Genomic DNA, 17,092 nt, shown 5'->3' on the forward strand with positions numbered 1-17,092 from the left:
CTGCTGTTGCTGCTGCTTTTAATTTTTGATTATTCAGGTGGGAGAAAATGGTGCTGTTTATTTGGGGCTCTTCAGAGAACCCAGTGTAAACATTATTTATTTACCTGCTTATTTGGTTCTTATTTTATGTCCTTCAGCACAATGGACATAAGTATACACATGTGCATGTATTTTATATATGAACAATATTTATCCCTTAATATTTTTCTTTGATCTTGTAAAATGTATTATTTTAAGTAAACCCAGTGATTGCTCCGTGTTTCTTGACTGGTTTTGCATACTGGGGTCTGTATATCATGCTGTGCCTTCTGTTGCCCACTCGCTCCGAGTTATGTGAAAAACCATGATTCTACCCATCACTGCATTGTTTTTCTTTTTGGTTTGATTTAATATTATATATGGAAAAGCTATGTGTTAAGAAAAAAAATTTTCAAATCTGGTGAAAAATGTAAATCCTCAAATCAAGAAATTCAATGAACCCTGAATAGGAAAGAAACAAAAAGTACAAGTCCAATCAAAATCAAATTTCAAGACATAAAAATCAAAACCAATTTAGTAAAAAAAAAATTTTAAAGTAGTAGCCATCCTTGCACGTTGGTGCACACCTGTGATCTCAGCGTCTCAGGAGGCTGAGGCAGGAGGATCACAAGTTCAAAGCCAGACTCAGAATGACAAGGCACTAAGCAACTCAGTGAGACCTGTCTCTAAATAAAACACAAAATAGGGCTGGGGACCTGGCTCAGTGGGCAAGGGCCCGAGAGTTCAACCCCCAGTACCCCCACACACACACAAAAAAAGGAATAGCCAAAGAGAAAAAGACCACATACAACAGAGCCTATTCATTTCCCAGGTTGCCATAACAACTACCATAAACTGTGGGTCCAAAACAGAAGTCTGTTATCTTGCAGCTCTGGAAGCTCAAGTCTGAGGTCGAGGGTTGAACAGCCTTGGTGTCTTCTGAAGGTGCTGGAGGAAGTCTGTCTCAGGCCTCTCCTGGCTTCTGGTATTCCCGTGGCTTGAGGCATTTTATCTCCAATGGCTTCTCCTGGTGCTGAGTTCCCCTTTTCATAAGGGTATACTGGATGAGGGACCCCTCCTGTTCAGGTAGGACCTCATCTTAACCAGTTGCGCCTGTAACGACCTTATTTCCACATGAGGTCTCATTCTGAAGTACTGAGGGTTATTAGGACTTCATCATAAACTTGGGGAGACAGTTCAACCCATAATACAGGATAATGTGTTCATTTCCTATTAGTGTACCCCAAATTACCCCCAAACTTAGCATCTTAAAATAGACATTTATCATCTCCCAGTTGGTGGTTTGGAAATCTGGGAGTAACCAGCTACGCCTGGCTCAGGTCTTTCATCAGGTTGCGGCCATTTAAAGACAGACTGGGCCTGAAGCCTCCTCATCCACAGTGGCTCTCATGTGGCTGTTGGCAGGAGGCCAGTTCCTCTTCATAGAGCTTCTTGTCCTGTCCTCTCAGCAGGACAACTGCATCTCTCTAGAGCAGCGATCCAAGAGTGACGCTATGGCATCTCTTGAAGCTCATGGTTTTCACTCCATCCTCCTGGCCCCACAGACCAGCCTTAGCATGGTGTGGGAGGAGCCCGCACTGGGACATGGAGGCCCACAGGTGGGAGTGCCCAGGCCGTTGTCACCAGGGAACCACAGAACAGTGGGGTGGTTTCAAGAAATAGGCAGCAGCTGCACTGAAATTTATCTTAAAATGTTCCTTTTTGCCAATGAAATGGGGAATTAGACCATTTTGTGAGAAAAAATGGGGGAGAGGTTTTATCAATTGGTATTATTTATATGACTAACACATTTGATTTCAGTTCAGCCATATTGCTTTAAATTTATATCTTCCTCTTCTTCTCCCCCAGGATAGCACTGTGGGCTATGTCTCTGGGTATTTAAGAAAGTTTGTATTTCCGTTCTGTCAGTTACCATTATATTAATGTCCTTATAAAATGCCTTAATGTCTCCTGTTTTTTACAGGGAGTAGGAGGGAAGACACAGTCTATTAGTTTCTTACTCTCAGTTCATGAGGAAATTGGTTGGTAATCACTTCTTCCCTTTTCTCTCCCTGTTCACCTAGAACCTGGAGTTACTGTGCTCATTCTGTGCCTGGGGGCTTTACTTCATCTGAAGATGGGTTTGGTTGGGAATTCCTGGTTAGCTTTTTCTGTCATTGAGTATCCTAACGTGGCTAACCCCAGCTTATCTGGATCAAGGGTCATTCTTCAGAGGTCAGGTGCTTCTGGATATCCTGGTCTCTACCCCTCCACACAGTTAGGACAGACTTCCATGACCTGTGTCACCATCAGCCAGGGCCTCTTGCCATCAGGCATCTGGTTGGGGTCCTAGCCAGTCGCCCTCAGAAACCAAAATAATTTCTTCCCTGTGTCCCTCAGGGTTCAATCAGAAATAGAGGTGTATGTCTATAGATGACAGATTGGTAGGTCAATAGTTTTGTTACCGAGACCTGACCTTAGACAATTGCAGGGAAATTGTCACATGGTTGACCTATGTCCCATGCTGGAGCTTAGAATCCATAGCCAGGCAGTCGGGAAGGAAAGGTGAACCTTGAGTGGGCAAAAACAAAGACAAGCAGACCCCACAAAGACAGAGGGACCTGTGTCAACCGGCGTCCTGCAGGAGAAGTTGGTACCCTTGTCACTTTCCTAATGACTTAGCCCAGAGGCTAGATGAGCAAAAGGAAGATCCCTGGTCAGGGAGAGGACTCTTGGGCCTTCTCCTGGCCCAGTCCACCAAGAGAGCCAGCAGGTAAGGAACAGCAGACGCCTTCGGAGAACACAAGCAAAATGACTGCTGCTCCATCCCTCTGGACGTCAAGCAGAAGTGTCCTCTGTGGCCTACCCTCACTGGAAACTACAGCAAGGGAATTCTGAGGAACACAGACTCAGCCAAGCTAAGGTGACACAGTCACCACACTCCTGTTTTCCCATCAGGGCTAGCGATGGTGGATCCCTTGTTGATTTCCCAACCCTGACCCCACTTTTGTACAGTCTCTATTCAGTTCACTTTTGTGACTCTTATTTATTTATTTATTTTTTGAGGGGGTACTGGGGATTGAACTCATGGGCACTTGATCACTGAGCCACCTCCCCAGCCCTATTTTGTATTGGATTTAGAGACAGGGTCTCACTGAGTTGCTTAGCACCTTGCTTTTGCCGAGGCTGGCTTTGAACTCACCATCCTCCTGTTTCAGCCTCCCGAGCTGCTGGGGTTACAGACAGGCATGCGCCACCACACCTGGCTCTTTTATTAACCTTGAATGTGCTGTTTCTTAATGGGGCTGGTTCTGTGATCGGTACCAGAAGTGGCCCAGGGAAATAGATTCTCAAAGTGGAAATGATGGGGTCCTCGAGTGGGGCCTAGGCCAGGTACCACCACCGTAGAACAAAGGGACACAATTATCCTACTGTGCCTCAGGACAGAGCCATCATTTGGTTTGGGCCTTCCAGAGACAGCTAGTTGATCTTGAAGACCCTAGAGTGGACTTAGACGGGCAGCCTTCCGAGGTGCAAGCTGATGTGTAAGTGACCCATGTCTCAGTCCCCCAGAAGAAACGTGACTGCCTGTTGACGGAATTCACGGCACTCCCTCCGGTTCAGACCTAGGCCATTTCTCACACCTCAAGTGGCTTTGGGAAGGACCTTTGAAGGGGGTCCCTGCCCTGGGGTGATACAGTGACTGTGTGACTGGTGCCTCTTCCTCTCTGCCTTCCCAGGGATGCCTGTCGTCACTTGCCACATGGCTGTGCTCTGGAGCAAGGGAGACACCCAGACATCCTGGGCAATGGCAGCTCAGTGGTGGCCTGGAACATGTGCCAATTCTTATTTGTTTGGTACCTAGGATTGATCTCAGGGGCACTTTACTACTGAACCATATCCCCAGCCCTTCATATTTTTTACTTTGAGACAGGGTCTTGTAAAGAATAAATAATAATAAAGGGTGACACTGAGACAAGGTACAGAGGCAGGGAAGGTGGCAGAGTGGCTCCTTGTCCAAGCAGTCACATTTATTTATACCAATAGGCCCCATTAGGTCATTAGAGCCATACCACATTGTTGTTTGGAGTATCAGGAAGGCTGCTTACTTTGCAGTTACAGTTTACAGTTACAATATGCAACATGAGGAGGTTTGTGCGGCTCTCAAGAAGGTGCTTGTCTGAAGTTACTGTTAGGCGGGCGGCTCCAGGAGCACCTGAGCTTGGTGAAACATCGTAGTTATCAAGCAAGCAACTTCCTTATTCCCAGGAGTTACGTGCCTACCATCAGGGTGGAAACCCTCGTGAAGAAGGTCGCTACAGCAGCCAGGCAGCCCATATCTCTTATCCGGAAGTTCCCCAGCAGCCAGGCATTCTGTACCTTGGCACAGAGACTTCCTAGCCACCAAGCAGGCCACGATCACAAAGTTTATCAGAGACCCCAGTCCCAAACCCAGAACCCCTACAGGGTCTCACTAAGTTACTTAGGGCCTTGATACGTGGCTGAAGCTCGCTTTGAACTTGGAATCCTTCACCTCAGCCTCCTGAGCCAGAATATACTAATTCTTAAAGTTCCCAAACACCACCAAGGTCCACAGTCAAAGTGGACACAAGAGGTCAAGAGATAGAGTTTGGACCTGAATTCATCTCACAGAGGATCAGCTTCTGCCAGTGGAACTATAGGCCCTTCCTGCTGTTATTTCCTCAGCCCCAGAATGCACAGTAGAGACAGACTAAGTAATTAGGATAATCTTCATAGGCTCCCTTCTCCCAACCCCCAGTACTGGGATTAAACCCAGGGGCACTCTTACCATTGACCTACAACCCCAGCTGTTTTTATTTTTTATTTTGAGACAGGGTCTTGCTAAGTTGCTGAGGCTGGCCTTGAACTTGTGATCCTCCTGCCTCAACCTCCTGAGTTGCTGAAATTATAGGCTGAGCTACCATGCCCAGCTCCCCAAGGGATTTTTTCTTCATAGAGCATGGTGACACCAGCCTGTATTTACTATATACACCTAGGCTATGTGACATATGCTACAAACTTCTGCAGCACAATACTGTACTAAATACTGTAGGCAATTGTAACATCCAATTTAGTGCCTAAGCATATCTAAATCAAAATGCTACATGATAGAAATTTTTCACTTCTGTTGTAATCTTATGGGGCCACTCTTAATCCTATGGGTCCTTTGTTGGCCAAAACATCATGAGGTTGCACATCACTGCATATATCAAAAAAATTTATTTTTTGTTAAAACAGTTAAATATCAGTAACTAGTCCCTTTGACTCTTGGAAGTGTCTGTCATCTCCAGAGAATTAAGTATTGTCACATGTTATTATGCATTATTCCTAATTTCCAAGAATTTATATCCACACATTTGAAATGAATTTGTAGAATATATCTAGTACACTGCCACTTAGATTATAGCAACTTCAATTATACAAATTTGAAATAATGCCAAAAAAATTATAATATTAATTAAAATGTCTCATATCAAGTTCAAATTTCCAATATAGTACATGTCTTCCAAAGTTTCTAGAAATTGTAAAGAACCACAAAGCTGGCAAGCAGCAAAGAGCACTTTTGTGAACCTTGATATTGACACTTGGCTGCATCACTTTAGCATATAAACTAAAACATATCAACTTAGCAATCAAGTCCATGATTGTTAGTGTCCTGTGAATTAATACATTGATACTAATGCTTTAGAATGTTTTTGAATGATTTTGTAACTTGGACAATTATTTTAACATGAATTTTTATTAAAATTTAAAATATTTTAATTACTACATCAGTCTCATCCAACACTCACTAAATGATAGCATTTTTAAGGTACCTAAAAAATTCATGTAGGGATCCAACATGGCGACCGTCGAGGAAGCAGCAATTCTAACGTCTCCACTTTAACCGGATAAGAAAGACCCATCGGAACAGCGGCAGCCTACCTACGGAGGAACTTCGAGCATAATTCCCTTAAGAAGAGAGCTGCCGTGAACTGGTAGGTTTATTGGAAGTGACTGTTTGTCCCAGAGAAGTGGATCTTGGACGGCCACGCGGGCACAGGGATCTGGTCCCGCAGCCATCAGCCGCTCCGGCAAGCGGCTCCCCCAGGAGGCTTAGCTCTCGCTCTGGGAGGAGCCGCCTAACCCACCCGGTCCCTAACCACGCAGCCACAGCTACCCAGCTAGACAGGTGGCCCCCGGCGGGTGCAGAAATCAACTCCTGCAACCAGCAGCCGTTTTTGCAAGCGGCAGACACCCGGAGCGACTTGGCCCGCCCCACCCGAACCGGAATTTGGCCTCCGCCATCAGGGCTCCCCTGGGAGGCCTAGTGCTCGCTCTGGGAGCAGCCGCCTAACCCACCTGGTCCCTAACCACGCGGCCACAACTACCCGGCTAGACAGGTGGCCCCGCGGTGGGTGCAGAAATCAACTCCTGCAACCAGCAGCCTTTTTTGCAAGCGGCGGACACCCAGAGCGACTTGGCCCGCCCCTCCCGAACCGGAATTAGGCCTCCGCCATCCGGGCTCCCCTGGGAGGCCTAGTGCTCGCTCTGGGAACAGCCGCCTCACCTGCCCGGTTCCTAACCACGCGGTCGCAGCTACCCGGCTCTACAGGTGGCCCCCCCGGCGGGCGCAGAGGTCCAATCCCGCAATCACCAGCAGCTTCTGAAAGCGACAGCGGCCCGGAGCGGAGTGGCAGCCCAAACCGGCAGACGCCTCCGCCATATCAGCTCTCCCGGGAGGCCCTGCTCTCCCTCGGCGAACAGCCAAACCACCCGCCCGGATCTTAACCACACAGACACAGCTACCCCGCTCTTCATGTGGCTTCCAGTGGCCCGACTCAGCTAGAAGGGTCCCCGCATGGCCCGCACATGGCCATGCCCTCCGGGCTCTGCTAATAACCCCGCCCACCTGGCGAACAACTGGGAAACTTCAAAATCTCTCTGTGGGCGTGACCGAAAGGACCAAAGGACTCTCGACACCCAACTCCCCTTACTGCCAGAGTCAGGCAGACCTGAGACCCACCAACGGATCAGGCCTAGAGGCCTGCCAGCATGGTAGATACGCCACTCCAACTGGAGTAGGGGGGCAGAGCAGAGCAGCTGCCCGCATCCGGATCAGGCCCAACGACCCAAGGGGTGTTAGTCATATCGCCACAATTGGAGGGGGGGCAGAGCAGAGCCGCCACCCGCTCCTGCAAGGTGGGCAGACCTGCGAACAACTGGCAGAGCAGGCCTAGCGGTCTGCCAGCACAGTTTTGAGATCACCCCAACTAGAGAAGAAGCACAGCCACTACCCGCCCTGCAAGGGAGATTTTTCAACTATACAAGAGCAATATAAATAATTAGGGGGAAAAACTCATAAACACAACAGTTCCACCAAGCAGAAAGAAACGTGAGCAGCATGAAAAGACAAGGAAAGAAAGGACGACAAGCAATGCAGGTCAACTCAACTTTAGAAGAGGTAATAGCTGCAACAGATGGAATGTCAGATAAAGAGTTCAGGATATATATGCTTCAGATGATCTGGAGTCTCAAGGAAGACATGAGACAGCAAAATCAGACAATGAAAGATCACATTGACAAACAAATCCAGGAAGTAAAAGATCAATTTCACAGGGAGATAGAGGTAATAAAAAACAAACAAATAGAAATCCTAGAAATGCAGGAAACAATAAACCAACTTAAAAACTCAATTGAGAATACTACCAGCAGAGTAGAGCACTTAGAAGAGAGAACATCAGACAATGAAGACAAAGCATTTCAACTGAAAAAGAACATAGACAGCTCAACAAGTCTGCTAGGAAACCATGATCAGAACATCCAAGAATTATGAGACAATATCAAAAGACCAAATTTAAGAGTCATTGGGATACAGGAAGGCACAGAGCTCCATACCAAAGGAATAAACAGTCTATTCAGTGAAATAATACGAGAAAACTTCCCAGACTTGAAGAATGAGACAGAATCCCAAATCCTAGAAGCCTACAGGACGCCAAATGTGCAAAATCATAAGAGATCCACACCTAGACACATTATAATGAAGATGTCCAACATACAGAATAAGGAGAGAATTTTAAAAGCTGCAAGAGAAAGAAAGCAGATTACATTTAGGGGCAAACCAATCAGGATAGCAGCTGATCTCTCAACACAGACTCTGAAAGCTAGAAGATCCTGGAATAACATATTTCAAACACTGAAAGAAAATGGGTTCCAACCAAGAATCGTGTATCCGGCGAAATTAAGCTTCAGGATAGAAGATGAAATTAAAACCTTCCATGATAAACAAAAGTTAAAAGAATTCGCAGCCAGAAAGCCATCTCTTCAAAAAATCCTTTGCAAAACATTGCAGGAAGAGGAAATGGACAGCAACATTGAAAACCAACAATGGGAGGTAGGACAGTAAAGGGGGGAAAGTAGTCAAAGAGAATAACAAATCAGGTTTAGTAACATCAATAAACAAATATGGCTAGAAGAACAAACCATATCTCAATAATAACCCTAAATGTTAATGGCTTTTTTTTTAAAGAGAGAGTGAGAAAGGAGAGAGAGAGAGAGAGAGAGAGAGAGAATTTTTAATATTTATTTTTCAGTTCTCGGCGGACACAACATCTTTGTTGGTATGTGGTGCTGAGGATCGAACCCGGGTCGCACGCATACCAGGCGAGCGCGCTACCGCTTGAGCCACATCCCCAGCCCCTAAATGTTAATGGCTTAAACTCACCAATTAAGAGACACAAGCTAGTAGAATGGATCACAAAACAAGACCCAACAATATGCTGCCTACAGGAGATGAATCTGATAGGAAAAGATATTCATAGACTGAAGGTGAAAGGTTGGGAAAAATCATACCACTCATATGGACTGCGGAAACAAGCAGGAGTGTCCATACTCATATCTAATAAAATAGATTTCAAGCCAAAGTTAATCAAAAGGGATAAAGAAGGACACTTCATACTGCTCAAGGGAACCATACACCAACAAGACATAACAATCATAAATATATATGCCCCAAATAATGGTGCAGCTGTGTTCATCAAGCAAACTCTTCTCAAGTTCAAGAGTCTAATAGATCACCATACAATAATCATGGGAGACTTCAACACACCTCTCTCACCACTGGACAGATCTTCCAAACAAAAGTTAAATAAGGAAACTATAGAACTCAATAACACAATTAACAACCTAGACTTAATTGACATATATAGACTATACCACCCAACATCAAGTAGTTACACCTTTTTCTCAGCAGCACATGGAACCTTCTCAAAAATAGACCATATATTAAGTCACAGGGCAACTCTTAGACAATATAAAGGGGTAGAGATAATACCATGCATCTTATCTGATCATAATGGAATAAAACTGAAAATCAATGATAAAAGAAGGAAGGAAACATCAAGCATCACTTGGAGAATGAACAGTAGGATGCTGAATGATCAATGGGTTTTAGAAGACTTCAAGGAGGAAATTAAAAACTTCCTAGAGTTAAATGAAAACACAGACACAATATATCGGAATCTATGGGACACATTGAAAGCAGTTCTAAGAGGAAAATTCATCGCTTGGAGTTCATTCCTCAAAAAAAGAAAAAACCAACAAATAAATGATCTCTTACTTCATCTCAAAATCCTAGAAAAAGAAGAGCAAAACAACAGCAAAAGAAGTAGAAGGCAAGAAATAATTAAAATCAGAGCTGAAATTAATGAAATTGAAACAAAAGAAACAATTGAAAAAATTGACAAAACTAAAAGTTGGTTCTTTGAAAAAATAAATAAAATCGACAGGCCCTTAGCCATGCTAACGAAGAGAAGAAGAGAGAGAACTCAAATTGCTAACATACGGGATGAAAAAGGCAATATCACAACAGACACTTCAGAAATACAGAAGATAATCAGAAATTATTTTGAATCCTTATACTCCAATAAAATAGAAGATAGTGAAGGCATAGATAAATTCCTCAAGTCTTATGATCTGCCCAGATTGAGTCAGGAGGATATAGACAACCTAAACAGACCAATAACAATAGAGGAAATAGAAGAAACCATCAAAAGATTACCAACTAAGAAAAGCCCAGGACCGGATGGGTATACAGCAGAGTTTTACAAAACCTTTAAAGAGGAACTAACACCAATACTTTTCAAGCTATTTCAGGAAATAGAAAAAGAGGGAGAACTTCCAAATTCATTCTAGGAGGCCAACATCACCCTGATTCCGAAAACAGACAAAGACACTTCAAAGAAAGAAAACTACAGACCAATATCTCTAATGAACCTTGATGCAAAAATCCTCAATAAAATTCTGGCGAATCGGATTCAAATACATATCAAAAAAATTATACACCATGATCAAGTAGGATTCATCCCTGGGATGCAAGGCTGGTTCAATATATGGAAATCAATAAATGCCTTCAATTTTTCTCCATTCAGAATGATGCTGAACTTTGTCGAATAGACTTAAAAATAAGAACCATATGATCATCTCGATAGATGCAGAAAAAGCATTCGACAAAGTTCAGCATCCCTTTATGTTCAAAACTCTAGAAAAATTAGGGATAACCGGAACATACCTCAACATTGTAAAAGCAATCTATGATAAGCCACAGGCCAGCATCATTCTGAATGGAGAAAAATTGAAGGCATTCCCTCTAAGATCTGGTACAAGACAGGGATGCCCTCTCTCACCACTTCTGTTCAACATAGTCCTTGAAACACTGGCCAGAGAAATTAGACAGACGAAAGAAATTAAAGGCATAAAAATAGAAAAAGAAGAACTTAAATTATCACTATTTGCAGATGATATGATCCTATACCTAGCAGACCCAAAAGAGTCTACAAAGAAGCTATTAGAGCTAATAAATGAATTCAGCAAAGTGGCAGGATATAAGATCAACACGCATAAATCAAAGGCATTCCTGTATATCAGCGACAAATCCTCTGAAACGGAAATGAGGACAACTACTCCATTCACAATAACCCCCCAAAAAATAAAATACTTGGGAATCAACCTAACAAGAGAGGTGAAAGATTTATATAATGAAAATTACAGAACCCTAAAGAAAGACATAGAAGAAGACCTTAGAAGATGGAGAAATATACCCCGCTCATGGATTGGCAGAACTAACATCATCAAAATGGCGATATTACCAAAAGTTCTCTATAAGTTCAATGCAATACCAATCAAAATCCCAACAGCATTTCTTGTAGAAATAGATAAAAGAATCATGAAATTCATATGGAATAATAAAAGACCCAGAATAGCAAAAACAATGCTAAGCAGGAAGTGTGAATCAGGCGGTATAGCGATACTGGACTTCAAAGTATACTACAGAGCAATAGTAACAAAAACAGCGTGGTACTGGTACCAAAACAGGTGGGTGGACCAATGGTACAGAATAGAGGACACAGTAACCAATCCACAAAACTACAACTACCTTATATTTGATAAAGGGGCTAAAAGCATGCAATGGAGGAAGGATAGCATTTTCAACAAATGGTGCTGGGAAAACTGGAAATCCATTTGCATCAAAATGAATCTGAATCCCTATCTCTCGCCATGCACAAAAGTTAACTCAAAATGGATCAAGGAGCTTGATATTAAATCAGAGACACAGCATCTGATAGAAGAAAAAGTTGGCTACGATCTACATACTGTGGGATCGGGCCCCAAATTCCTCAATAGGACACCCATAGTGCAAGAGTTAACAACTAGAATCAACAAATGGGACTTACTCAAACTAAAAAGTTTTTTCTCAGCAAAAGAAACAATAAGAGAGATAAATAGGGAGCTTACATCCTGGGAACAAATCTTTAATCCACACACTTCAGATAGAGCCCTAATAACCAGAATATACAAAGAACTCAAAAAATTAGACAATAAGATAACAAATAACCCAATCAATAAATGGGCCAAGGACCTGAATAGACACTTCTCAGAGGAGGACATACAATCAATCAATAAGTACATGAAGAAATGCTCACCATCGCTAGCAGTCAGAGAAATACAAATCAAAACTACCCTAAGATACCATCTCACTCCAGTAAGATTGGCAGCCATTAGGAAGTCAAACAACAATAAGTGCTGGAGAGAATGCGGGAAAAGGGCACTCTTGTTCATTGCTGGTGGGACTGCAAATTGGTGCAGCCAATTTGGAAAGCAGTATGGAGATTTCTTGGAAAGCTGGGAATGGAACCACCATTTGACCCAGCTATTCCCCTTCTCGGTCTATTCCCTAAAGACTTAAAAAGAGCATGCTACAGGGACACTGCTGCATCGATGTTCATAGCAGCACAATTCACGATAGCAAGATTGTGGAACCAACCTAGATGCCCTTCAATAGATGAATGGATAAAAAAATGTGGCATTTATACACAATGGAGTATTACTCTGCATTAAGAAACAACAAAATCATAGAATTTGGAGGGAAATGGATGGCATTAGAGCAGATTATGCTAAGTGAAGCTAGTCAATCGTTAAAAAACAAATACCATATGACCCCTTTGATATAAGGGGAGTAAACAAGGACAGGGTAGGGACGAAGAGCTTGAGAAGAAGATTTACATTAAACAGGGATGAGAGGTGGGAGGGAAAGGGAGTGAGAATGATATATAAGAGGAAAGGAGGGGTAAGACAAGATAATACAAATGGAAGAAATGATTTACAGTAGAAGGGGTAGAGAGAGAAAAGGGGAGGGGAGGGGAGGGGAGGGGGGATAATAGAGAATAGGACTGACAGCAGAATACATCAGACACTAGAAAAGCAATATGTCAATCAATGGAAGGGTAACTGATGTGATACAGCAATCTGTATACGGGGTAAAGTTGGGAGTTCATAACCCACTTGAATCAAACTGTGAAAGATGATGTATTAAGAAATGTGTAATGTTTTGAACGACCAACAATAAAAAAAAAATTCATGGAGACCAATTACTTCAGGTTGGAAATTAGATGGTGTAACATACAACAAAGACACTCAGACAAACACAGGAGGCACCGCGCAGTTAATTTAGTGGAAGACACTGGATTTGACCTCACGCTAACACTGAGAAAGTCAAGATGGCAGCACAGTGCTTACCCAGTGGATGTAGATCCACGCTCCCAAGACTGCAGGCCTTCCTACTCTGTCTGTCCCCCAGGGAGGGTAAGTATTGAACTGTTCAGGTTTTGAGGTTTTCCAGGTCTTTACAAACAAAATTCTTTCATAAGACTGCTCTGTGGGAGACCAACCTTACATGTGACTGGGTTACACTCCCCGGCTGGGTGCTGAGGCGCTCAGTCGCAGAAATGTGGCAGAGCTTTCCCCACCCTTTTTGGGTGCAAGGGTTGAGGGTCGGTGTCTTGTGCATAGGTGTGTCTTCCTGAAGCCCCATGGGTGGAGCTATGCTCACCTGTTCCTTTGTAATATCACCCCTTGCCCTGTTTTGGATAGAATCTTCCATGGAAGTGCCTTGTGTGTCCCCTTCTCTTACTGGGCCCTTGGGTGTGGCCTACCCAGGTGTCAGTCAACCTGCTGACAGTGGACATCATGAAGATAGACTCAGCCCCCTGAAACCTGACCCCTTGCCTCATTTGAAGAGCTTCTCCTCAATAGAAGGGGTCAGTGCGGGCTCTCGCTCTCTGTTTCTGCAGACTCCTAAGGTCAGAGGAGCCGTCACAGCAACCTCAAAGAAAAAGGTCTTTGTGTCTCTTGTGTGGTTATTTCGTGCAGCCTGGTTAGCCCAGTTTAACTGGAGTAAACCCTGAGCCTTTTAGTCTCGAGAACAGAAACTTGGCACTGCTCTACTGTTATGAGTGACAGTGAAGTGGCTTTTTATTTGGGGACTTGATTTTGTTCTTGTACTTAACGTTTGTTTTTAAACCCTTAAGAGATGTGTCTGATTTTTACAAGAAATAAACCAATGCCTTATGTTCTTATATTGCCCTATAGTCTTATGTAAAGTGTACTTTATTTTAAACTCTACCCAGGTCAACATATACATTCCTGCACTACAATTTTTAATGGTTACCTAAAATCCCACCTTATGGATGCCCACAAATTATTTTTACAATTATTTTCCTTAGGTTAGATTCCTAGAAATAGAATCAATACATTAAATAAAGTGCATTCTCCTTTTAAATCTTGGTATGAAGTGGCCTCCAAATTGTTTTATAAATTATATCCAAAAAGAAATTTATGAGAATGAACAACATTTCTCCTAGCTGATGTCCACTCTGGATATCATTTTTCTTTATAATCTTTTCCTATTATAAAGGCCCCAAAATGTATTTAAACACTTGCATTTTTTATTTGTACATTATGGAACTGTTTTCACATACTTATTCCTCACTTACATTTTCCCTTTTATTACTTGCCCTTCACATCCATAGATCACTTTTATGGTAGTGTGATCTTCTTATAAATGTGTAAGAGATAATTAAATGAAGTCAATAAACCATTTCTTTCCTACACTTAACAAATATATTTTCCAAATGTGTTTTTAAATTTTTCTAGAGTAAAATTTGACAGTCATTTCTTTTGTGGCTGCTGCCTTTGATCACTACCCAGAGAATAAATGAGAAAATTATTTTATATTTTCTCTAGGTACTTGGTGTTTGTTGGTAAAATGTGAAATCAAGAGTCTTGGGAAACTTGTATGCTTTAGTGTGTGTGTGCTGGAGGTGTAACTGATCTTCCCCCGCCCCCACCGCTCTAGATTCCTAACATGATTTCTTGACTACTTCATTTCTCTCCTCCCTGATCCCAGTTCCTACTTGAAAATTCCACCTTTATCATGCTTAAATTCTTCTGTGCTCTTGGATTTATACCTGATGCTCTAAAGAGCAATGGCAAATTTCATCTGATAAGAAATACTTTAATTTTTCCAGTTAGAAACTCTTGGCTGCCATCCTAGGTTCTTTGTTCTTCCAGATAAAATGTAAATGTGTTCCGTGAAATAAGGTTTAAAATAAAGGGGAAAACCAGGCATAGTGTAGCATGTCTGTAATCCCAGCAGCTTGGAAGGCTGAAGCAGGAGGATCATGAGTTCAAGGCCAGCCTCAGCTATTTAGCAAGGCCCTATGCAACTTAGCAAAACCCTCTCTCAAAATTAAAGATAAGGGCTGGGGCTATAGCTCAGTGGTACAGCACTTGCCTCGAGCTTGTGAGGCTCTGGGTTTGATCCTTATCATCACATAACATAAATAAATAAATAAAGATATTGTGTCCATTTACAACTAAAAAAAATTAAGAAAAAAATTAAAAACAAAAAGAACAGGGGATGTAACTCAGTGGTAAAGTACCCCTGGGTTCAATCCTAGAACCAAAAATAAATAAATAAGTAGGGAGAGGGAAGGAGGGAGAGAAAGAGAGAGAAAGAATTTAAAAAAAAACCCACGTCACTCAACTTATTGAGATTTAGGTGGGATTTTGCTTAAGAATATTGACTCTTCCCATTAGGAAAGCAGGGTATCTCTATTCAAATCTTGAATGTCATATAGTAGATTGTAATACTTTCTTTGGTACAAATACTGCCCCATTCTTCTTGATTTAGTCCTACATACTGAATACCACTCTGGTGTAAGGAACTCACTATTAAGTTATTACAGTTGGCAGAAGAGAAACAGTCGATCTGTTGATGTCACCGAAAATGGGATAAACTGATGTGTGGAACTGACCTAGTGTGGGTTACTGAGAAGAACAGGGCATCTCTGAATCTAAGTATCAGAAAACAATCAGACAAACGCAAATGAAGGAACACTCTTCAAAACATCCCATAGGTCCTCATCAAAATAGCCAGTGTCATCAAATGCAGAGAAAGGCTGAGGAGCTGGATTAAAGGAGTCTGAATGATGTGGCTGTTGAATGTATGAAATAAATGATCCCGAACTGGATCCCGGATCAGGAAAAAAAAAATGTTGTAAACAATATTATTGGGACAATGGGTGAAATTTGAATCTGGTCCAGATATTAGATAATATTCCATAATTGTTCAAATTCTTGGATTTTATGATGGTGTGGTAGATAGGCATATGTATATGTTTATATAAAATATATATATGAATGTATATACATATATACGTACATATATACAAAATGCCCTTGTTCCTAGGAGAGAGATGCTCAAGTTTAAGGGGTGAGGGTGGATGTTTGCAACTTACTCTCAAAAGGTGAAGAGGATGGACAGAGAGAAAGAGAGGGAGAAAGAATGCAAAATAGTTGTGAATCCAAGTAAACAGTTTACAGACGTTCAGTCATACTGAATCATTTCTGCAACTTTTCTGAAAGTTTGAAATCTGCCAAAACAAGGAGACAAAAAGGGTAGGGAAATCATGAACAGCAGCGTTTAATGGAAAGCCCCCAGACCACTTTACGCCTTTGGGGCCCTGTTGCAATGAGGGCGTCGCTGCCTGGTCCTCTCCGCGCCTTTGGTGGGGTCTCCCTTCCACTGAGGAGCGCTTGCCCCTTTATCTATGTTTTTAGCGTATCACTTTTGAAATCCAGTTTGGGGACGGAGGTGGTATTTGCAGTGGGGGAAATTGCGGGTCGTGAGTTCTGATCTTTTTATTACCCTGATAGGCTTCATTTCTATGAATACTTCACTCTGCTGCTCGGCCTTCGTTGTTATTAGTTAAATCAGGCAACACATCCTCCCTCCTCAAGGTGGATACTTAGTGATGGAACCAAGTTCAAATCCCTAAGGGGGGGTGGGGGGCGGGGTGAGGAGCAGGGTTCCAAACTAAAGTGGAGGCGACTTGGGAGCAGACAGCACCCAAGTGGCCGAAAAAGGCAGGAACTCTTCAGAAACGATCTGGGAAGGGGACGCGGAGACTTGTGGGAAACCGAGTCTGGACTTTGACGGATTACCCCGAGGCCGGGGTCCCTCGCAGCTCCTCTGCGCATGTGCGGTTCCGCTCATTGTTCGCCCCTCGGTCTCCAGCTGCGCGGCGGAGAGCCCGAATCTCCTGCGGGGAGAGCGAGCGCTGCAGGTGAGACCCCAAGTCGGAGGGTTGCTGTGCTGGGCCCGGGGTAGGTCTGTGCCCGCAGCTGGTGGAAGCAAACTTGCGCGAGTCCCACGGAGGCTGGGACCGAAAACACT

The sequence above is a fragment of the Ictidomys tridecemlineatus genome, chromosome 5 (genome assembly GCF_052094955.1).
Source record: "Ictidomys tridecemlineatus isolate mIctTri1 chromosome 5, mIctTri1.hap1, whole genome shotgun sequence".
Classification (NCBI taxonomy): Eukaryota; Metazoa; Chordata; class Mammalia; order Rodentia; family Sciuridae; genus Ictidomys; species Ictidomys tridecemlineatus.